Source organism: Thamnophis elegans, chromosome 4 (assembly GCF_009769535.1).
Source record: "Thamnophis elegans isolate rThaEle1 chromosome 4, rThaEle1.pri, whole genome shotgun sequence".
NCBI lineage: Eukaryota > Metazoa > Chordata > Lepidosauria > Squamata > Colubridae > Thamnophis > Thamnophis elegans.
The window spans coordinates 5,348,348-5,353,806 of NC_045544.1; positions in this window are offsets into that span (position 1 = coordinate 5,348,348).

The window sequence follows — 5,459 nt, forward strand, 5'->3', positions numbered from 1 at the left end:
TCCTAAGATTCTAGAATTTACCATATTTGGACTTACTATGATTGTGGGGTTTTTTTTTGGAGAGAACCCCATGAGATATGTGATTATGTGGTTGTTGACTGCCTGCTGCCAATTACCTCCAACAGACCTATTAGATCCCACAGACTAGGCCTCCTCCGAATTCCATCTACCGGCCAATGCCGATTGGCTACCACCCGGAGGAGGGTCTTCTCTGTGGCTGCTCCGGCCCTCTGGAACGAGCTCCCCATGGAGATTCGGACCCTCACCACCCTTCAGGCTTTCCGCAAAGCCCTTAAAACCTGGCTGTTCCGACAGGCCTGCGGCTGACGAGTTCCCCGTCCCCGCTCGAATTGTGTGGTTGTTGATTGTTTTTAAATTGTTGTAGTTGTTTGTCCGCTGTTTTCCTCCTGTTTGTATCCCCCCCCTCTTACTTTGGTTTGTGAGCCGCCATGAGTCCCTCTGGGAATAGGGCGGCATAGAAATGCAATAAATCAAATCAAATCAAATCAATATATACATTTCAAGAGGATCGTGCAAGTACAGTCAAGATGGGAAAGAAAAGCTATGTGCAAAGATCTTGCTTTTTGTGTTTGTTGGACTCCCCCCCCCCCTGTTCTTTTCAGAACCTTGTCATTGACTAGATTCAGATCCCCAGATTTTTCTCTCCAGTTAATATCACCTGCATGGAGGTGAAAAGCAGCAAAGAACTCTGGAGGGAAATTCAGTGAAGGAAGGGCTGCACAGTCGTAGTCAAGATTTCTGTGGCACGACAAAACCGCGGTCCACTAAAGCGCGCCCGATTAAAGCGCGTCGCTGACGTCATCAGCAGCGCGACAACAGCGACCGCGGAGAAAAGGCGCTTTAAAAAGCGCTTTGAAAGCAAGCCGATTCACGTTAAGGTAAAGGTTAGGTTTAGGGTTAGGGTTAGGGTTAGGTTAAGGGTTAGGGTTAGGTTTAGGGTTAGGTTAAGCGTTAGGGTTAGGTTTAGGGTTAGGTTAAGGGTTAGCGTTAGGTTTAGCGTTAGGTTAAGGGTTAGGTTTAGGGTTAGGTTTAGGGTTAGGTTAAGGGTTAGGATTAGGGTTAGGGTTAGGTTAAGGGTTAGGTTTAGGGTTAGGTTTAGGGTTAGGTTAAGGGTTAGGTTTAGGGTTAGGTTTAGGGTTAGGTTAAGGGTTAGGTTTAGGGTTAGGTTTAGGGTTAGGTTTCGGGGGGTTAGGTTTAGGTTTAGGGGTTAATTTTAGCTTTAGCGCTCACAGCGTGCTTTTTTCATCGCACTTTGATGACATCAGGTACGTGGTTTCATCGAGCGCGCTTTAATCGACCGCAGTTTTGTGGTGGAACCAAGATTTCATGTTGTATTGGACATAGAGTTGCTGTTTGGACCAGCATCCATTTCAACTGCAAGCCAGGCAGTGCAGAGGTCATCAAATATGTCAATGTAAATGTGTTCTGTCTCCACGAGTGGCTTCCTTGTGCCCAGGGCTACAGCTGTTGTGTAAAGCCGGGCTAATCCTTTAAATGCTTTTTGGCTCATGCACTTCCTGAGTCATTTGTGCTTCTTGTTCTTAGAGGCCGTTTCTCATTGGAACGGCTATCATCTATCCCCAGTAAGGTTAGAAACAGGTTGTTGATGAACAAGTGCTAACTCCACACTTTTAACACCATCTTCACACTAGTGTTTGATTGGTTGTGATGTTTTCCTTTTGGAAGACTGCTTTTTGCTAGAGAAGTCATCTATATTTGGCCAGTATAGTTCAGTGAGTGTGCTGACCTACTCAAATCTATAAATATCCAGTAGACATGGAAGTGGAAGCCTTGCTTAAACAAATAGTTGTTGTTTGCTAAGTAAAAAGCTTAAGAGCATGTAAGGCCACAAGAAGAACGATTGCTACTATTAGTAACATTTCTTTTTTGGCCAAGCATGAAAAAAAAGGAAGGAAGAATAGTGAATATAGGCGAACAGAATGCGTTAATATAAGACTGAAAGAATATTTTGTGTCTTAGCTTCCCTTTCCTCTTGGTCAGCTACAGTTTTTAAAACAACATTTTAAATAAACCTGCCAAACCGATTAAGCCATGTCACTCAACTCACTGTAACCTGCTTTTAACTGATGAAAGAAATGTCCCTCTGGGGGAAAAGACACTGGAGACATGGAGGCTGCTTGGAAAGATGGTTTATTGTTGGACAGGGCCATATGGCTTGAGCCCTGAACAGAAAAGGTGATCACATGCTTCAATGTTGGTGGAGAAGAAGAGAAGGGCTGAGGGAGGGGCTTGCTAGGCTTTTTATACCCTGTTTAGTCCCACCTCTCTGTTTCCTGTTCCTGTGTAAGAAATGTATTCTGATTGGTTGTCAGACTCCCATAGGGCCATGCAGGGGCAACTCTCTGGGCTGTGTTTTGAATCCAGGTTTGGTTGAGTTCTCAGATGCCATGTGGTCAGTTGGGTAAAGTTCCTTAATCCCTTCCCCCTGCAGCTGCAGTGGAGAAGTCTTTATTATGTAAAGTGGGCTAGCCTGGCCTTCTTAATGGCCCATTAACAGTGGGGATGGGCAGGAAGCTACAGGCAATTATTCTGTCTTTTAAAACATGTTTCTTTCTTTTCACATCCAGAGAAATATTCTGCCTTTTCAATATTTCCTAGGATATTTCATTTTTCTGGGAGAGGGCTGGATGATAACTTCCCACATAACAAACCCTGATTTAAAATAAATAAAAATAAAACAGTTTCCCCAATCAGTTGTCTACCAGATATCTTGGGCATTCATTCCTACAGTGTAATCATTTGTGGTACGATGGGAGGCAAACAAATTGAATTAATAAATGGCGATGCCAAGGGATTGGTACCTAGTTGGAAGAGTTTTAATACAATATTACATCCCTATTTCATGATGCATTTTGAGAAGCCCTTCAGACAACTGTATGCTTAAAAAAATATGCCAAACAAATATTAGCAAAATCTAGTCAGATTAGACAAATTGGATATATCCAGGGACGTGCAGTCACTAGAGGCAAGGGAGGCGGGGCCTCACCAGTCTCCTCAGGGAAAGGAAAGGATTTTAAATAATTTTATTAAAAAAATTAAAGCCAGGGTAGTTGCTACCAGATTTCAAGTCACAGTAGCTTGGTGTCTGCTCTCAGTATTAACTAGGAGGAGGCCAGAGAACTAGGGGCCTCTTTTGCATAAGGAACTTTTTGCCTTTTAAGAGTTAAGCAAGGGTTAACAAGCAAAGAATTTCTTATGCAAATGAGGCTTCCTGTAGAGGGCATTTTTAGAGGCTTTTTAGAGTTCTCTGGGAGCAACTAGCTCAGTCTGACTTCAGAGCTCTGGCTTTTCAAGAGGGCAGGGCAGGGCAGGGAGAAGCAGAGTTGAAATAGTCTCTGAAACAGCTGGAAAAGGTGCGTGTGTGGGGAAGGGGGAGGAATTCGAAAAGTTTGATCGGAAGGCAGCAGGGAAAGGGGGGGTTGGCAAAGGAGCTGCTTTCAAGCCTTTGGAAAATATATCCAATCCAACTTCTGTGTTTGTGTTTGAGAGTGAGTGAATGAGAGAGGGATCGAAGTTCTCTGTGTGCGTGTCTCTGTTTGAGAGAGGGGGGAGGGAGGGAGGGAGAGAGGGAGGAAGGAGGGGGAGGGAGAAGAAAAAGAATGGGAAAACTTATTTTGGAAGGGGGAAAAAATGCTGTTGCTTTAAATAGGAACTGAGCATGCCTGGCTGTGGAATTCTGGAAGTTGAAGTCCACAAGTCTAAAAAGTGCCTCACCAGGGCTAAAGCTGACCGCACGTCACTGGATATATCAGTGTTATCATATAATTGTCAGCCTCTGTTTTGCTGCTTGCTTTTCGGCTGCCATTGAAACGGGGAAGGGGGGCATGGTAATTGGGTGAGGGAAGTATTCTGTGCAGGAGTGACTGTAAGAAGGGAGTTGTTCTCACCATCTACTGCGCATGTGGCAGGGAGAGGAGTTCCCCGCCAAGGCCAACTGTCCGGCATACCAACCTGATGATGACTTTTGAAGATGTCTTCCACATGACACCTGTGTAGTGATTGGATTGGACTATGGGATGGGGTTACCAAGGGGAGGGGAATGGGTCACATATTGATATCTATGATTACGCGTGCTTTTGCCTCAGATCTTGCTTTGCTTAGCTACTATCTCCTCATAACCAGTAAAAGTACTCTTAATTCTGCAAAATGGAGTTGAGTGGTTTCTTTCTTGAAGAGCCGAGGTGGCGCAGTGGTTAAATGCAGCACTGCAGGCTACTTCAGTTGACTGCAGTTCTGCAGTTCGGCTGTTCAAATCTCACCGGCTCAGGGTTGACTCAGCCTTCCATCCTTCCGAGGTGGGTAAAATGAGGACCTGGATTGTTGTTGGGGGCAATATGCTGACTCTGTAAGCCGCTTAGAGAGGGCTGAAAGCCCTATGAAGTGGTATATAAGTCTAACTGCTATTGCTATTGCTATTTCTTGGTTACTGAGTGAAGCAGCCCTGACAATAATTTTGTTCTGTAACTTGGACCACGATTCGGTTGGAAAATCACATTTGTCGCACCAGCAATAATAGGAAGTGTATATATAATATATAACCCATGTATGTAATTCAGCAGTCCAAAGTTGAACTTCTTGCATTTCCTTCTACTGTATTTCTAACCCTAACCCCAAATCTAAAGGGGCAGATCATTCCCTAATGCATTGTTCATTGCTGCTACAGCTGCAGCTTCATCCAAGGTAGATGGTGGCCCTTACTTAATGTTTTGCAAATGGGCATCTGCCTTGTCATTCAAGAATCTCTTTGAAAATGGGTTTTTTTTTCCCCCCCAGATCAGATGTGCACAGTACTGAGCTGTAAATTAAATGTGTCCTAGGAAAATTTCCCATAATTGTATTTTTCCTAGGCTTTTTTTAATTGGGATTCCCATCAGTTTAATGCATCTTTGATAATTATCCACCAGGACAGCATTAACCTGGGGATGTCCCGACAACTGTGCCAGAAACCAAGCACAAGAGATGTTAGATAGAATCAAAAGCAGGATGGGAAACAAGTTGCTAAATGTGGGAGTGAGTTTGGTACGATCAGAAAGGTCAGCAGTTCGAATCCCCAGTACAGGTCCCCTGCATGAGCAGGGGGTTGGACTAGATGACCTCCAAGACCCCTTCCAACTCTGTCACTATTTACATCTTTAAGACAATAATGAACATTTAGTCTCCAATCTATGGGGATATCTGGAATAGAGAAGATGGATGAGATAGAGATGGAGACGGAGATGGAGGGCTAGAGATGAGCGAGATAGAGAGGAGAGACAGATGGAAAGAAATAAAGAAAGAAGGAAGGAAGGAAAGAAGGAAGGAAGGAAAGAAATGGGGGAACATACAGACAGGAGAGAGAGATACAGTTTGTTGTCCCTTTCATCTATTCCATCCTGTGCATATCAATTTCATGGCAGTTCCTCCCATTCCCAGTCAAC